Raw genomic sequence first — 19,101 nt, forward strand, 5'->3', positions numbered from 1 at the left:
TACATTTTTGGTTTTATACAACCTAACCTCAAACTTCTGGCCCATGTACTTATAGCAGAGGGAAACACTTATTCCAAGGCATCTGCCAGCTTTTTTCCTGTGGCCAGAGCTGATCAATCTAGGGATGAACAACCTGACCTTGGGATGATAAAGTGATATGTAAAAGGCAAGCATATAGTCCTGACAATCCTTCAAATAAAACAAGAAAACGTCAGCTGAGAAGCCGAGAAACACAAGCTCCACCCCTAATTATCCAGCATGTTGAGCCTGGGACAAAGTTTATCTCTCTGGACCTAAATTTCTTCCCATATGAAAGTGAGGGGTTGCTACTAAAATAGCATTCTTTTCCAGTGTGTGTTTTGTGCATGTTAATTAGCTCCCTGTGAGGGGAAGGGAATTTTACAGCTCCAAGCTGAGTTACCAAAGTTTCTATGCCATAAAACTTGTGAGAAAGCTAACACAATCATGTGCTTTGTGAACCTTCTAGAAAGGCATAAGTATGCAGTATTTCTTTAATTTCTTTGATCTCAGACCATTGCTCTCATTATGACTTCCACAGTGTTTCCATAGAACACGTTCTGAGAAACTGTGTGGAGGAACTCCGCAAACCTCACTTAGAGAGAACATGGAAACATGGACTCCGTGAACACAGCAACTACATGATGATTGCACAGCGCAGAGAAGTGGGGGTCACTTCTATGTGGTGCCCACACAGTTTGAAAACAGCCCCTTGTCTCCCTTGGAAATCTCATGAGCCACCACCCCACCCCCGCCGCCGCCGCCGCCGCCGCCGGGCCAGTGCTAGCAAGGGTCCAAGCGGGCAGCTTGACTGGATTTTTGTTCAGATCAGGCAAGCGTGCTGGCAGTGAGCAGAGCCAGCGAGAACGTGCATTCCAGGCTCCTCTGCCATTAGCCACGCAGCAGCTGCGGCCCATGGCTGAATTGTTCTTCAGTTTCCCCAGGAAGAAGGCCAGCAACACTATAGAATGAAATCCAAGGGTAAGAGACTCCCTTTAATGATCTGTAGATCAGTAATCTATGGCCTCTTCTTTATCCAGAGGAGTCTTACGTTGTGACCCTAAACTTCCAGAATTTTGGATAATTCAGTGGTCATCTCATCTTGTAGACAAATTTCTGAACAGTCTTATTAAATAAGAAACACAGAGCCAAATACAGGGGTGAAAGCCATAGAGATCAGAGAACTAGTGATAGCCACCAACTAACCTTAGCTCACCACGCTGCTGTAGCTTCCCAAGAGAACCAGCTTCTTCCTACCTAACCTGCGCCTTTATTGCCTTGCTGTTCTGCCTTCTCATTGGCTTTTAGCCCAGTACCTTGCTTCCTCATCACTGGTCGTCTGTACAGCAGGTCTCTATGTTTGGTACTGGGATTAAAGGTGTGTGTCACCAGGCTCGGCTGTGTCCTTGAACACACAGAGTCTCTGCCTGCCATGTGATTGAATTAAGGGTGTGTGCTATCACCGCCTGACTTTTGTTTATGGAAGGCTATCTATGTCCTCTGATCTCCAGGCAAACTATTTATTAACATACAAATAAAATATCACTACATCATCTAGATATACATTGGCTATTAAACATGTCTTCACAGTTGTGTTACAAGTTTTCCTCTGTACAAAACACATTATCAGTGCTCACTAAGATCTCATAGGTAGGAGAGTCTCCTTCATTTTTTGGTTTAAATGCAACGGTCAGGCCAAGCAAGAGGGCTCCTTGGGTAAAGGTGCTTACTGCCAAGCCTGGTGACTTGAGTTTGAGTCCTGAGACCCAACATGGTATAAGAGAACGAAGTTCTACCTCATTGTCCTCTTACCTTCAAATGCACACAGTGGCATGCCCCATCCCCTAAATAAACAAACGTAATACAAAGAATTTTTTAAAAAGTGACTGCCTAAGAATTTCATCAGCTGGTTAAGTTCTGCCTTCTGGGGTCATTCAGAAGGAGCCTAACCTCTATTACATGACAGCCCTAAAAACCAGAGGCATCTCCCTGCAAGGCTGAAGTTCTAATAAAACTAATGCCTGTCAGCCTGCTTTGAATACGCTCATGGGATAACAGACAATTAAAAAAACTTGATATTCGGCATGTGGTGACCCTTGTGTGCCACCCCCTCTATCAAAGTCAGCATCCACAGTTCTCCTCTAGGCTACTGGATAACCATGTTAAAAAAAAATCTATAGAACTGAAGCATGCCATTTGTGTAACATAATGTTTCTGTTAGTACCGGAGTAAATATTCAAGCTGACATTGAGCCGTCAGGCTCAAATCCCCAAATACATAAGCAGCAGCTGCAGTCAGAACATCTACTGGTAGTGTGAGATTATGTGACAGAGGACATATAATGAGCTCTGCAGTGGCTGTGGGCAAGGGACCAAAAGGATTGATGTCAGGGCACTGTTTGATCTGGGGCCGATGTGGACACAGATATTGGTTACAGTGAATTCTTAGATATGCATGTCATTAGCTTAGGAACATGATATTTAGGTCTTGGTGGTATTTCTCTTAAGTGTATAATGTGGCTGACATGAGTTTCTGCCAGTGAGAGAGATTTTCTTAGGTGAATCACCACAAAGCTGGGAGTGGGGGTGAGTAAATCATTTTTAAATGTCGTAACTACAGAAACTAGATCTGCATCCATCAACGCTTTGGGAATTTTCCCATGATCACTTCATGCCCCAACTGACTAAACCATTTCTCAGTTTAAATGCCCATAGTTATTTTGAAAAGTTGATTATTTGATTAACATAATTTTGAAGGACCCAAATACTATTGAAGTGGCAAATCTGATACAACTAGAATCCTGGGATTAATTCTTGGTGATTTCTGCCATTGAAATGAAAATTGGGTATAATTTGAACTGGTCCTGAGGAAATCTTAGGCCAAATGATTCTTTTCCTGTGTCAAGCAGTTTAAAAGATTTTCATCATGGAATAATTTATTTTATCTCAGAAAGGAAACCTTTTTTTATTTGTGCTAAATAATGTACCTCAAATTACTTGCCTCGTTTGGAATGATTTTTCTCACTTTTATTAGAGGTAAGTGATATATCTTTATGATAAATAAGTCAATACGTTCTAAAAGACGCTTTAAAAGTCTTCTACCCTTAGATTTTGAACTTTTCCTCTCATAGTTGGAGTTTTGTTTGGCTTATCTATTGACTTTGGACTGGAAACATCACCTAAAATTACCAAGATTGCTCTGGAAATACATTAGTATATGTACACATGGAGAGTAATGTATATCTAAAGTAAAGGTGCTTTTGTCATTAACTGATGAAATGTTCCATTCAACAGAGGAATAAAATGAATTCCTAGTACACACATTTCCAATCTTTCTTCCTCCCTCCCCCACCCCCAACTCCCTTCCTCCCTTGTAGGAATTCTGATAGATACCAAGTGTCTGCATCAGAGAAAACTATATGTTCATGGATTATCTTAGTGTTGACTTCCTGCCTCCACAAGAAACAGTTCCTAACTAGGAGAGAGGGTCTGGACTAATAAGACTCCATGTTTGTGTAGGTATCCTCAGGAAGTGGGGCCATTGTTTCCCTTTATTCCAGAAATAGAAAGTCCTTCATTCTGGAATGTAAGCAGATCTTCAGGCTCTTCAGAGGGTGATGGGGGACGGGGTGGGGGGGGACGGGGGTAAGGGGGGGATAAGAAAAGAAGGTATTTCTACCTTGGTAAATAAGCAAATGACTCCAAGGCAGATAGTCTTCAAAACTCTTTTCCTGGGCCAGGCAGAGACATTGACGGATTTCTGCACTTCCAAGCAGGGTCTTTGGAGCGGTTTGTTGGTGTGTGTCTTCCACAGGCAAATGCATTCACATGTTAGCAGCACAGGGTGGGAAAGAACTGGGTAGAACCGGCTCGTTGTCTGTTAGACAGTTAGAGTTGGAAGCTTCTAGTCAACCCCTGATGGGAGGTTTGCTCTATGGCAGAGCAGTTCCGCCTAGTTTTGAAATGCTCACATTGTTAACAAATTCTTCCTCAGAAGATACATAGGCCAAATTCTGTTCAATTTCAATCGACTTATTGGTCTTTGAGCTCTCTAGAGTAACCCAAAATAATTAAATTCTATGTCTAGGGATTTTTTAAAATTAGTAAACACCATCAAACTGTTTTAGCAGTAAAATTAGGCTGGAAATTGAACCCTCTCCCAGGATCTATTTAGCAGCCGACTGGTGAGGAAGTGGAAGGCACCCTTATCAACAAAGCACTTGAAATGTTTCTTAAGAAAAAAATTTCAGACTTACTTTTTTAATCTATGACACATCTGATTTGACAGTTTATCACACTTAAATTGGCTTTTCAAAACTATCATTTATCCATGTATAGATATATAATAAGTTGTTTATAATGAATACTGCTATTGCAAATGAGAAAAAATATTATTCAGGTTTGTATTCTGTAAAGCTCCCTTTGAAGTTAACCATATAACTGACAGAATGCCTTCCACTTCCTCACCAGTCTGCTGCTAAATAGATCATGGGAGAGGGTTCAATTTCCAGCCCAATTTTATTGCTAAAAGAACTGAACAAACCCAGTACTTCAGGGAAGAAAGTTGGGTTAAATTTACTCATGGCTGACATATGCATACACTTTTAAGCACTTGAATTTAATCTTCCCTACATTTAATCTTATTTTACTGATAGAAACTATTGTCATTTAAATATGAATCTAATTTTCCACTCAAAGTAGAAATATAAGATATATGTAGATTAAATTGAATAGTAAAAATTACTGGTGCTATAGTACTATAGAAATACTTTATATGTAAATACTTTCTTATTAGCATAGAGGTGGTTTTTTTGTTTGTTTGTTTTTCTTTTTCAAGGCTGGAGGTAGAGCCTGGCCTCACGCGTGGTAGGCAAGTGCTTTACCACTGAGCTACACCCCCAACCCTTAACATATATATATATATATATGTATATATGTGTGTGTATATATATATATATATATATATATATATATATATATATATATATATATATATATATATAGGTTTAGAATCCATTCAATAACAAATATTGCTGAAGTACTTCTATACTTCACACTTTGTAAAAATATTTTTGAGATTATAATTATAGTATTTCCCTCTCTCTTTCCTCTAGCCAAACCCTCCCATATATACCTCTCCAACTTTTTTTTAATTCACTGTCTTTTTCATTTAATTATTGTGTGTATATATGTGTGTGTTCCTAAAACATAAAACAACCTGCTTAGTCTGTACATTGTTACTTGTATGTATGCGACCATTTGGTGTTGGATAACCAACAGTGTGATCTTCCCAGGGCATGACTATTTCTTTGACTTTCAGCATCCTTAGTTGCCTTTAGTCCTTTGTCTAAGGTTGAGACCTGGGCTGTCCTCCTTCACCCCCCACCCACATCAGCCTCTTTATTGTCCACCTCCTTCAGCCCTGTTGTGGAGACTTCATGGGTGTAACTTCGGACATTCATCGGAGACACAGCCTCCCAGCAAACTCCCTGATTCTCTGACCATTCCAGTCTTTGCTGGTCCTCTTCCATAGTGATCCCTGAGTCTTAGATGCCAGAGTTGGAACACACTTGTTTGAACAGTATTATAAACAACAATTTTGAATTTGCAAACAAAATTTTATGGAGCTCGCCACTGATTACAGGTGAAGAATAAACAGGATAAAATAAACCAGGTATATGGTAGGTCAAAAAATGGCAAGGGCTCAGAAGACAAAAGAGAGAAATGAGGTGTAGAGTGAGCAGAATTTTTCGATCCATTTAAAGGTATCCATTAAATGGTCATCTGAATGTCGGTCATCAGCTCCAATGGTGTGTCTGCTTCTAATTACACAGAGCTTCTAGAGAGCCTTTGTGCAGCTCGGTTTGATGTCGACATCACTTTTGTAGTCAAAAGTTTTTTTCTTTTATTTTTTTTGACCTTCACTTTTTTCTCCATTCTTGGCAGAATTCCCCTTCAGAGAGGCAGACTACCTGGGAAAATCTAAGGTTGCCACTTGATGGGAATTCTTAACAAGTTTTAAGTGGCCACAGATCATTTTAGAAAAAGAAAATCTCTGCTCAACCACCCAGCCCCAAGAATGTGTGAAAAGATGACAGATTGGAATGAAAGTGGGAAAGGCCCAGATGGTAGGCTGTTTGTGTTTAGCCACGACAACATGAAATTAATTCAGAAACCCTTCTCCCTTTTCATCCTCCCCCTCCTCCCCCACAGCAGTACAAAACCCATGTGCTGTCTTATGTGCTCAGGGAATGCAAGCTTCTTTGAACATTCTCCTGAAGAAACCAATGAAGACAAACAGACCTTGAAGGAACATCACACATTGCATTCTGATTTCAGAGAAAAGTATTTGTAGTTATCTCTTTCTTTGGCATAAACATTATAAGTGAATTAACTTTTGTTTTCAAGTGGCAAACTTTGCATGTGAAGCTCTTTGGGACATAGGCCATCATAGGAAAATGACTCCAGATATGGTACATATTTGCCTCTGGTAGTTCTCTCTGACGGTTCATCTCTTAGCTTCATCACTGCTCTCTCAGCCTTTATTGACTGTGTCTGTCTACCTTAAAAGGCCTTGCTGTGACATTTCATCCATGCCTGGATTTGTTCAATATTCATATATTTCTTTGTGATTACAGTGCATAAGTTCCTGTGAAGGTCTGAATGAAAATGGCCCCCAAAGGTCCATAAGGAGTGGCACTCTTTGGAGGTGTGGCCTTGTTGGAGTATGTGTGGCCTTGGAGGAATTTTGTCACTGGGGGATAGGCTTTGAGGTTTCAGAAGCTCAAGCCAGGCCTAGTGGGTCACTATATCTTCCTGCTGCCTGTGTGCCACCATGCTGCCTGCCATGACAATAATGGACTAAACCTCTAAACTGTAAGACAACCCCAATTAAATTGTTTTTCTCTATAAGAGTCACCATGGTGTCTTTTGACAGCAATAGAAACTCTAAGACAGTTCCTTAAACAAGAACCTTTTCTAACCAAATTCTATTGAACTTTTATCTGGAGACTTTTCATCCTGACTCAATGTGCTCACCCTCTGCTTCTTTCCCTGTGCCTAAGCTTCTAAAGAAAACTGCTTAACTGGGAAGAAGAGCCTTGACATGTTCAAATTCTCAAGGGATTCTGTCCAGACCACTTAGCCATTCTCCTAGCCCAATTCCTTCTTTGTTATATGTGTAAGTTATGCATCTCTTTAAGTCCTCATGACTTTTCTTCAATTAAGTGATATTTTCCTATTGGAAAATCATGGGGTAACTCTTAAAATCTGCTGTTTCTAAGCCTCTCAAGTAATTTTCCTACCGAAGTCCTCCTCTCTGATTTCTCCTCTCAGGTGTCAGCCTTCTCCTTCCTTACTCTGTTCTGGTTTCTTTTGAAGCTAAGTTCTGCCATTGATTATTCTCTATTGTCTTCCCTCTGCCAACTCTTTTCCCACCATTACAAATGCTCAGATCTCACCCATAAAATAGAAACTCCTAAACTTTATGTCACCTGCTAGCCACTGCCTGAAGCCTGGCTTCCTTCTGCTTAAACACTTGTTGGAACAGTCTACACTGTTCTGCCTCAGCTTCCCTTTTTTCTTCTTAGTATATTTTTAAGATTTATTTATATTTATATTTATATGTATGTGTCTTTGTGAGTGTGCGGTATGTGTGTGCAGATGCCAGGGGAAACTAAAAGTGGTCAGCAGATCCCTTAGCAGTGGAGTTACAGGTATCTTTGAGCTACCCCCGTCTTGGTCCTCTGGAAGATAAGCAAGCACTCTTAACCATTCAGCCATCTCTCCAGCCCATTCGCATAATTTTTAAGCAGTTTATTTAAGTATGCATGTTCAGAGCACACAAATTCTAAATATATAGATGGATGAACATTCATGAACAATCTCTACCAGTAACTGAGAAGTCCCCTTTGGTAATCACCAACAATCAGTACTCACACCCTCCTTGCAAATCTTTCATTTTGAAACATGTAACCTGAATTCCTAAAAGGTCTTTTAATAATAATAATAATAATAATAATAATAATAAACTCTGAAGATTCTGGGGTAAATGCTGAAAGATCAGAGAAGCAGAGTAAGCCACAGCCACCACCTCTTACCTCACCAACTCCTCAGCCTGAAAGAGCACAGCTGATAGATCTCTAACCGAATGAGCTTCCTCAGTCGAAAAGGCTTCTAGTTCCTGTCTCCTCACCCCTTATATACCTTTCTCTGCCCAGCCATCAGTTCCTGTCTCAACCTCTCTAGTGCTGGAATTAAAGGTGTGTGTGCTTTCCAAGCAAAGGCATGAGATCTCAAGTGCAGGGATTAAAGGCATGTGATTCCCAAGTACTGGGATTAAATGTGTATGCCACCACTGCCTGGCTCTGTTTCTCTCCTAGACAAAGTCAATCTCATGTAGTCCAGGGTAGCTTTGAACTTACAAAGTTCCAGACAGATCTCTGCCTCCCAAGGGCTAGGATTAAAGGTGTGTGCCACCACTGTCTGGCATCTATGTTTAATCTAGTGGCTTGTTCTGTTCTCTGATCTTCAGATAAATTTTATTAGAGTACACAATATATCACCACAGAAATATTTTTGTTCTGAAATATTAATAGATATTAACAAAATTTAGAACTGTACAATTTAATGAACTATTATGACATAAAGTGCTAAGAGACCAACGTCCAGGTAAATAGACGAAATATTGTTAGCTCCCGGAAACAGTTTAACCCTACCTCATACCACCTCTGCTTCTCAGTCATAAACCATCTACAGAGAATTGTTATCTTGGCTGTTACACAATCACTTCTTATGTCTTAGTAGTATAGGTATGACACATTTATCCCTAAATAGTATTAAAAGGATTGTGTGCTACATATATGGGAGTATCTTCTTTTGTTCAATAAAATTGTGTAAATGAGGTATTAATGCATGCTTTTTTCTCCTACATGGTATCCTGAACATATAAGCATGCATTTCCATAGGGCCAAAATCCAGGAGTAAACATGCTAAGGCATGTGGCATAAGAGTCTGGCTTTACTAGAAAATGAGGACTTGTTCCTGATGATTTGATGACTCTGTGTCCCTTGCAGCAGGAGAGAAGCTGGCCAGCTGCTGTCCGTCTCTACTGTGCTCCCCTCTTTCCTCTTATTGTTTTAGCTGATCTGACTCGAACATGTTTCCCTGGGAAACCTCATTCATCTCCTTCACTGTGTCTCCTAGGTGTGCTTGTCCTCTTTCATCTTCCATGTATCTCTTTATTCTGCTGCTTCATGTGTTCCAGCTATGACCCTCCTGCCGGTTACATTTTAAGTATTTTTCCATAGCTTAGCATTACACTCTCTTATGATATCATTTGATAAATCATTTTTTTTCATGCTTCAGTGTCCTAAGTGTAAGATAATCCTTTATTTATGGTGGAGTTGCATCCCCATAAATCCACTGAAAGTTTAAAACACTTTAAGTTAAAAATGCATTAAATGTACTTACTACACATCATAGCTTAGCCCAGCCTAGTCAGAAAACACGCTCAGAAAACTTAAATCAGTTTATAGTTGGGCAAAAGCATAGAACACAAAGCCTATTTATAATCAAGCGTGGAAAGTCTCCTGCAATTTTTGGATACTATACTAAAGTGAAAACCAGAAGGATGGAATTGATACTCGTCATGAATGCCCACAGCTGAGAACATTCAGAGCACTGAACTAAATTTAATTTCAGGTTGATAAATATGCTGCGAGGAGAAAGCCCTCAGTTTCTTCCTAGTGAGACCCAAAAATAGCTGGGAGAGGGCACCAGGGCTCTGGCATTTTATGATGTAGCAGGCCTGGTGCTTTCAGGCATAAATCAATCTGTCACTGTACAGTGTATTTCTTGTTTTCTTTTCCTATGTGTTACCAGCGAGAGCACCCCGTATTTGCTGTCAGCTTCCATGCAGTTCCCATAATCGACATCTATTTTTCCCAATGCCCAGACACTGCTTCTGAAAGCAAGGAACGACGGGTTCTTTGGTGTTGGCCTCCTTGGACCCAAGGTACAGCTCCCTCCATCTCAAAACCAACCCACCATTCTTTGGAATTCTGGTGTGATCAGCTCCTCATCCTCACCAAGCCCCATGCTAGCTGTTTCCCAAGCGCTGAGATCTTGTGATTTACTGTTTTATCTGCATAAAGGTCTAGTGAGAACCATTTATTCATTGTTGTGTGACCCCCTTCCCATGGTGGAGAGAATGTTAAAATCATCCCAGAAACTTCTAAGCACTGGGCTAGGGTTGGCAGCATCATTGACTTATATAAACACTTGGTATAAAAAGGCATGGTTTGAAGAGTTTGGGTTTGTTTATTTCTTTTGTTTTTGAGACAAGGTCTTGCCATACAACCAAGACTAGCCCCAAGCTCCTAAATCTCCCCCTTGAGGTTCTCAGTCTCCCAAACACTGGGGTCAGGGGCAGGTGCCATGGTACATGGCTGAATAATCCTATTTGAACACGACCATTGTGCTGTGGTCCTTTGGTTGGCCACCTGCAATTTTGTTCAGGGCAAACACACATCTTTTTATCAGGATGCATGGTGTCATTTGCTAGGCATACCTTGGAGCATTATTTAAATTGAAAGATTACTAAATGGGTCATTGTTTTGTCTACAGCATTGTCTTTCCTTCAGAATGAAACAATTCAAAAGCCAGCCTGCAAACATTCTGATGCTATCCAGGCATCCTTCCCTTGGTGACAGTAAACAGGAAAATGTTTGCCTGCTCACATTCCTGAATGCTCAGGGTCCTCAGAGTGGTGGATTAGGAAAGGTTTTCATCTAGGTTTGGTAACATTTCCATCCCAAAGTAGCACTGCATGCTGTGTAGTGCCTTCAATCCTGCTCTGTTTAGACTCCTGATGACTGGCTATCAGCTCCAGCAAACCCCTTCTGAACAAGCTTGCCTCTTCAATACTAAATGCTCATTCTGATGTACATTATTCATCTGCAATTATCTAAGGCCACTCTTTCCAAACTTCATCATCTGCTGCCTTGCTGCTGATACTGCATTCTCAAAGTGGTATCTTTTGAAATACAAAAACTGACTGTGACTTATTATAGACCTCTGAGTGTGTGGTGGTGGTGGTGGTGGTAGTGGTGGTGGTGGTGGTGGTGGTGGTGGTGTGTGTGTGTGTGTGTGTGTGTGTGTGTGTGTGTGTGTGTGTGACTTACTCCTTTGTTGATCATTAGTTAGCTCAGTAGTATATGCTTATATATAACCACACAACATTTTTTTTTCATATCATGACATGGCCTGCTCTTTTCTTTCTGATAAGATTGGATCTAACCCATGCTTACATTGTCACTGCATCCCTGATCCATTTTTTATCCTTCAAGATAGTTGGGATCATTGATTGTAGTGTTTCTAACTGGAGGCTACTACTGACTTGCATTCTTCAAACTGAACAATAATCTTATTTCATCACAGGAACTGTTGCATTTTGTACATGGAATAGGGTGTGATAATTCAAAATATTACCCTTAAGCTCCAGGTGCCTCATCTTACTGTACTGATCGTTTACTTTTGTGACGGAGTGACTGTTGCCACCTAGCATCATGGGTCAGTGCCTGTGTTCAGTGTTCACATCACTAACCCAGGCAAAAATCGAAATTTAGAATGCTAGAGTTTATGTTGAATTATTTCCTTTCAGGACATCACGAAGTTGAAATACCTTAGGTCTGTGTCATGATCAACCTGACCTAGACACACAGAGAATCACCTGGGAAGAGAGTGTCAATGAGGGATTGTCTGCACTGAGTTGGCCTGTGCCTCTCTCTGTGGGGAGGGGGTCTTAACAAGATACTGGAAGACCCAGCTCAGTGTTGGCAGGGCTGTTTCCTAGGTAGGAGGTCCTGAACTGTATAAGCCCGAAGTAGAGCTGAGCACACACAAACATTCACTTCCCTTTGCTCGTAACTGTGCCTGTGCTATGATTATTTGAAATTCCTATAAAGAAAGTAGCTAGAGTCCCAATACCTCTTTCAAGGATAGCTACAGTGACTTAACTTTCTCGGAATAGGAACTATCTCAGAGATTCCAGAGCTTTCCAATAGCACTGTGGACTAGTGAGCATGTCTTTAACATATTAAATCGTGTAGGGACATTTTTCCAAACCTCAGCAATGTATATTAACTTATCATGTTGATGGTGAGGTTGGCGGGATTAATGGATGACTGAATAACTTGTAAAGTGCATTTGCTGGGTATGTTTGTGTTTTCCAGAAGATATGGGACCTTAGTGGGAGAGACCCACCCTCAAGGTGGGCAGTCACCATCTAATCAGTTTGGGATCTTGGTAGACCAAAGGCAAAGAAAAGATTTCATTTTTGTATCTTGAAACTTGAACACACTCTTCTCTTGCTCTTAGACACTGAAAACCAAAGCTTTCAGCCTTTGGACTCCAGGAATTACCCAGCAGCACCTGTAGCTCTCAGGCCTTGGCCTCAGACTAAGAGTTGTGTCCTTGGCTCCCATAGTTCTGAGGCTTTGAATTAGAACTGTTATGTTATTGGTGTTCCATTGTTTCTGATTTATAAGCAGCCTGTTACTTCACAGTCTCCAAAAGAGAGTAAGCTAATTCTTCTGGTAGAAGTCCTTTCATATGTATGTGTTTGTATGTGTATTTCACCATCTGACATTACCTATCCACCAGCTAGCATCACATGTGCATTTGTAAACTTCATGTTAATTATTGTCTATCTGTCTTGTCTGTCATCTATCAGTGCCTATATACCTATCTCTCTCTCTCTCTCTCTCTCTCTCTCTCTCTCTCTCTCTCTCTCTCTCTCTCTCTCTCTCTCTCTCTCTCTCTCCAAAATGATATTTTGTTAGCATAATGGCTGAAAATGCTACAGGTCAGTTATTGTCTATGTATTATCTAGTTGCCATCTTGTCTTGTCCTCTATCTATTGATTCTGTCTCTTTGAAAAGCCCTAATACTATTATCTGTAGTTCTTACATCTTAGATTTATTTTTGTTTGTATTTGTGTGTGTGTGTGTGTGTGTGTGTGTGTGTGTGTGTGTGTGTGTGTGTGTGTGAATGTTGAGGCCAGAAGAGGCTTTGGATGCCCCCGAGGTAGAGTTCAGGTGATTGTGAGCTGTTCAGGGAGTGGATTCTGAGAACTGAACTCCAGTCCTCTGCAAGGGAAGCAAGTACTCTGAACCAGTGGCCTACCTCTCCAGCCCTGTAGTTTTCCTGCTGTGGTTGGGATATTTTCTGCCTCTTCGTCATGAAGAGTCTCCCCTGCAGCATCTTCTTAAACAATTCTTCATTGAGGTAGGGGTAATAGTTCAGTTGGTAAAGTGCCTGTACACATGTATGAGAATTTGAATTCCATCCTCAGGATCCATGTAAAAACCTGGGTGAGGCAGTGTGAAATTATAATCCCAGGGATGGAGGTTGGAGACAAAGGGTCTCAAGGGCTCACTGACCAGCCAGTCTAGCCTACTTTTGTCGATGAGAGAAGAGACCCTGACTTAATAAATTAATTAACTAATTAACTAATTAATTAATTAATGGGGGCACCTGAGGGACAACTCCCAAGGTTGAGTTCTGGCCTCCATATATACATAAACATGTTGAACACATGCAACTCTGTTCCTCATACACATACATGCACTCACATGCATGTGCATGCAAAGACACATAAAAGCATTTTTATTTGTTTCTCAATGTTCATATCTACACTTTCCCTATAGCTCTTGACTGAGTATCTGTGACACAAACGGCAACTCTGGGCATCCATAAGAATACCTGGTTCCATCAAAGTCTGTCTTTGCTATCTGTTTGTTTTGAGGTGGACTTTCACTACGCTGTGAGCTGCCCAGCATGGCTTCTGGGAACTGAACTCTGGCCTTGGGCAAGGGTAGCAAGTGTTCTCAACTGTTGAGCCTTCTGTCCAGCACCTAGACTTGATGTTTTCACTGTCTCTCATTTCCCAGAATTTCACAAAGTCAGGCTTAAATGTGCAATTGTTATTTTTAATTCTTAGAATTTGTTTATCTATATATCATTATTCTCCCTTTGTTCTGAAGCATTGTTGGAATTGTTATGGAATTTACACTAGCACTTTTCAGTCTGTTTACTAGGGTTTTCTCCTTTCTTCTTTCGCCTTTAAATTTTTCTGTGTTTAGCATACTAATACATTTTGGTCTTTCCATACATACACACATTGTGCACTGAATATGTCCACCCAGCCTTCTGTCACCCAGGTCTAGCTACCCTTTCTCATGGCCCTTCTCAGTCCCTAGACAACCCTCTTCACTTATCTCCACCTTGTCCTGTTTATGCTTCTTAATCTCTAGTGCCCACTACTCATGGTTACAAGTCTACTAAGTTGACTTGTTCTCCATGAATGTCCTGGAGGGATCCTCCTGTGTCTTTCCACAGCTCTTTACATGGGTACCAGGAATCTGACTCAGGAATTCACATACTTACACGAAAGAGCGTCTATTGACTGAGCCATCTCTCCAGGCCAACTTCTGGCTTTTTTATTCTGCTCTGGAGGCCTAAATGTCTGTTCTTATGATAGTGCCATGCTGTCTTAGTAGCTGTAGCTTTGTAGCATGTTTTAAAACCAGGAACTGTGATGAATGCCTTCAAGCTTTTCCCACTTCTAGAAGATTTTATCTGCCCCAGTTCTTTTGGAGTTTCGTATTAGTTTTAGTATTTCTTTTCTGAAAGTGTTCATCATTCCTCATTTCCAGTTTCCTAATTCTCTCTTTTGCTGTTTACTCTTCTGTTAACACTACCTATTTGATTTTAAGTTTGAGCTGCATAATAGTTTAATTTCTGGAAATTCTATTGTTTCTTCAGGTCTGTTTTCTCATTTTTATAGTCCCAGTTCACTACAGATATATTCGATTCTTTAAAAACATTCATGTACATCTGGGAATTTTAATAGTTGAATCTTTAGAGTCTGTTTTCATAAGTATTTAGAGAATAGTTCCCACTTGGTAAGTATAATTCCTGTCCATGTCTGGTTATCTTCAATGTGTGCTTAATGTTTTATATGTGATAATAATTTACCAAAATGATTATTTAGATCTATGGAAAGCAAAGATTATTGCAGTGGTACACACCAGCATCCTGTTTCTCTTACAGTTTGCAATCATCTAAAACCAAGGCTAAAAGTATTCAAAATGCCCAAATGATCCCCTGTGGGAGTGTTTAATTAGCCATCTATTTAAAGTTATAGACTCTGAGTCTTTTGTGTATTATGGGGGGCTATCTTTTGATTTTATTTCTGTCTTCAAATGAGAAGACTGTCAAAATTAAAATTAATTGACCTGGTTCCTTAAAAGTTCTCTGAAAGAGGCAGCTTAATATTCATTTGGTTTTCTTATCTTCAGGTTAATGTTTCTTTATTTGGCCTTTTGAACTATTTTATGATGATTTCAACTCATATTTTGAATATTTCTTTTTCTTGGCAGAAAGAATGAATCAATGGCCTCTATTCCTTTTTCAAGACAGGTAAGTTAATAATTTTTAGAGTCCAAATTGGCGTGTACTCAGCAATGTATGAGGGTTCTCTCTTACCTCTTCCTTGTCCTAGCTCCTTTGGTGACTGAGAACTTGGTGTGGTTTAATCTCCACTTCTTGTATTATGGTTGAAAGGGAGAGCTGTCATGTCATCTATTTTAAATGATCTATGTTTCTTGTTCTGTATTCTCTCAGTTTGTGTCATTTATGTATTCTATTTTTTTCTTTTTTAATTTTAAGTTTTTTAAAAATAAAGTAGCATATTTATATGTATTTTTATTTTTCATTTTTTTGTTTATCTTCTGATTAGTTTCCCAGGAATAATACATCTTAATTATTTTGAAGTTGGATTTATTGATACAATTTCCATGGCTGTTATATTTATGTCATACAGATAAAGGGCTTTCATATGTTGAGATTACACGATTATTTTTCCTTTCTCCTTAATATTATTTTCCTGCAGTGAACTCACCAACTTTCTCATATTATGCCTGAATGACGTGGCATGAATCTATTTATCCAGATGGTTTCCCCTCTCTATATCACATGTTGAATCATCTATTTCTCCACAGATACATGATATATGATATAACGCCACACATATTACATGGTAATCCCCAAGAACTTCAATCTCTGTCTAGACTTTGCATTCTGTTCCATTTATTTGTCCATCTGCTCTTGCCCTGACTCTATTTCATTTTGCTTGTTGAGCATTTTAAATATTTGAACAGCTAGCCCTCCAGACTCTTCTCTGTGTTCCTCTTTAAATTTTCCATATGAAGTTGGAAACCAGTTTTCGTGGAAACACCCATTTCTTGTTTTTATTGGAATCAAGTTTTACATATAGATGAATTTGGAGGGAATTTATCTTTTATGATGTTAACTTTTCCTGCCTAAGAACATGATCTGCTTTTCTATTTTTATAAAGCTCCCTCCCCCACTGCCAGCACTCTCACACATCTTTCTTAATAGATTTTGAATGTTTTCTTTTTTTATTAAGTATATTCCTGTGTCATTCCTCACAACCTTTGTGTCTTAAAGAAACTACATCTCATGGGAACAAAGGCCACAGCCCATGAATGAGGTTTGCCTAGGTATGAATTGCAGCCTGTACCTTACTACCTGGGAAAACATAAATGAATTTAAACTCATTGCCTCCATGTGTTCAGGTGGATGTCTATGGGCTTGCTGTGGGAATATGATGGATCAGCCCTGGAAGGCTCTTAAAGGAGGGGCCAGCATGTGAGCACTCATTTTTAACTCACTTTTGCTATTATGGATTTGTTGTTGTTTGCTTTTTTACTCTTTTTTTCTTTTTTGGGGGGGCTCATCACCCAGCTCCCAATAAATCACACATGGAGGCTTACTCTTAATTATGAATGCTCGGCATTAGCTTGGCTCGTTTCTTGCCTACTCCTTAACTTTAAATTAACCCATCTGTCTTTTGCCTCTGGGCTTTTAGCTTTCTCTACTTTTGTATACATTTTTTTCTTACTCCATTGCTGGTTGTGTAGCTGAGTGGCTAGACCCTGATGTCCTTTTCTTTCTCTCACTCCTAGATCTCTCCTCTCCTAGATTTCTCCTTCCATTAATTCTTTCTGCCTGCCAGCCCCACCTATCCTTTCTCCTGCCTTGCTATTGGCTGTTCAGTTCTTCACTAGACCATCAGGTGTTTTAGACAGATACAGTAACACAACTTCACAGAGTTAAATGAATACAACATAAACAAAAGTAACACACCTTAAAATAATATCCCCCAACAGTGAATTATTTTCCACATAAACATTCCCAGACCTTGTTGTTTATATAACTTTATCTTATTGACTTCTCAATAAATTCTGCATTCAGTCAGTTTATTAACTTCTCAGTGCTTAATAAGAACACATTTTTCCAAATGACCTTCTCAGTACATGATCACTGCCTTGGAATAATGCTATTTCATCCTTTCCTTTCCCATTCTACCTATGTATCCATTTATTTATGCATTTTGCCTGTTTGTGTGTGTGTGTGTGTGTGTGTGTGTGTGTTCACATGTGAGTACAGATGGGCACATGAACATGGCATGCTCTGGGGGTCCAGAAAAGAATCTTAAGTGTTGGTCCTTGCCTTTCACCTTGTTTAAAACAGACTCTCTTTTTGTACTCTTGTATCTACAAGACCCACTGGCAGTTGAGCTTTAAGGGGTCCGGGACTCTGCCTCCTGTCTCATCATGGTTACACTTGGGAGCTTTACTATACTCTGCTTCACTGCTGTCCCACAGCATTGTATCCCCAGCTCTTTGGTTTCTTTATTTGCAACAGAGTCTCATATAGCCCAGTGTGGATTGAATGTGCTTTTATAAACTTTGCAACTTTCTGGTCCTCCTGCCTCCACCTTCTGGGGCTGGGATTATAGGTATCTACCACTGTGTTTGGTGAATGTGTTCTGGGTTGAAGCTCAGGGCTTCATGAATGCTTGCCAAGCACTCTACCAACCAAGTTACATTTCTGGCCCCCTCTTCCCTACTTTCTGTTTTTGTCTTTTTTGTTTTGCATTATTCAGTATTAGAAAGCAACTAAAACTTTAAAAGACAGAGATAATAATCATAGAGGATTTCAAATCTACAATTTCTCTTTGTAATCTCCTTGGCATTTTGAGCAGAATTTTTTCATATCCTTGGTAAGATCTTTTATTTATGGATGTCCTTAAACCTAGCAACTTCCTACAATATTATATAACATGAATCTTAAAAGGTCTTTTTAAAAGCAAACCCAGAGCCAGGTATTGGGGTGAACACTGAAAGATCAGAGAAACAGAACCAGCCACAGCTAACCTCACCTCGATAACTTCTCAGCTGATCCTGTTTCCTCAAATTGGAAGCCTCTGTGTCCTCATCTGAATGGATCTCAGCTGAATTGCTGCTGAAAGCCTAAAAGCTTAAAAGTCTAGGTCCTAGTTTTCACACCTTATATACCTTTCTGCTTCCTGCCATCACTTCCTGGGATTAAAGGTGTATATCACCATGCCTGGTAGTTTCCAGTGTGGCCTTGAAATCAGAGATCTGGATGGATCTCTGCCTCCAGAATGCTAGGATTAAAGGCATATAGTACCACTGCCTAACCTCTATGTTTAATATTATGGCTGTTCTGTTCTCAGACCCCCAGATAAGTTTATTGCGGTGCCCAGTATATCAACCACATTTCCCCTTTTTTGTTTAAAATAAAAAAGTTATAATTAATATAAGAAAAAAATATATACAATATATACAGTCAAGAATTACATTAACAATGTCTAATCCATTAACATTTGACAGATTCAGACAAAAACTCCATTATATATATATTAACAATGTCCAGTCTATTAACATTTGACAAATTCAGACAAAAATTTCATTATTTATTATATTTTGGTGAGTTCAGTACAAAATTTGTATATAATATACAAAAATCCAATCCAATGTAAAATATTTAAAACAAATAGTTCCTTTTACAAAGTAGATTCAATAATCTACATATTTTATCTTAATACTTTTCTGAGTAGATTAAAAAAATCTACCTTCTATGTTATCATTCCCATATCTTCTCTTTTTTCTTTTTAGAGTAGATTCAATAA

At 39.5% G+C, this 19,101-nt stretch overlaps 1 long non-coding RNA gene across 1 annotated transcript in view; it reads left to right on the top strand.

Annotated features, from left to right (window-relative positions):
* The first annotated feature begins 859 nt into the window (after positions 1 to 859).
* LOC121821388 (uncharacterized) overlaps positions 860 to 19,101 on the top strand; it is a 55,581-nt gene continuing 37,339 nt past the window's right edge. The window contains exons 1-2 of the long non-coding RNA XR_013043489.1: positions 860 to 999; positions 15,461 to 15,500. This is a non-coding gene — a long non-coding RNA (uncharacterized LOC121821388). The remainder of the gene's footprint in view (positions 1,000 to 15,460; positions 15,501 to 19,101) is intronic.

Source organism: Peromyscus maniculatus, chromosome 11 (genome assembly GCF_049852395.1).
Source record: "Peromyscus maniculatus bairdii isolate BWxNUB_F1_BW_parent chromosome 11, HU_Pman_BW_mat_3.1, whole genome shotgun sequence".
In the NCBI taxonomy this organism is placed as follows: Eukaryota; Metazoa; Chordata; class Mammalia; order Rodentia; family Cricetidae; genus Peromyscus; species Peromyscus maniculatus.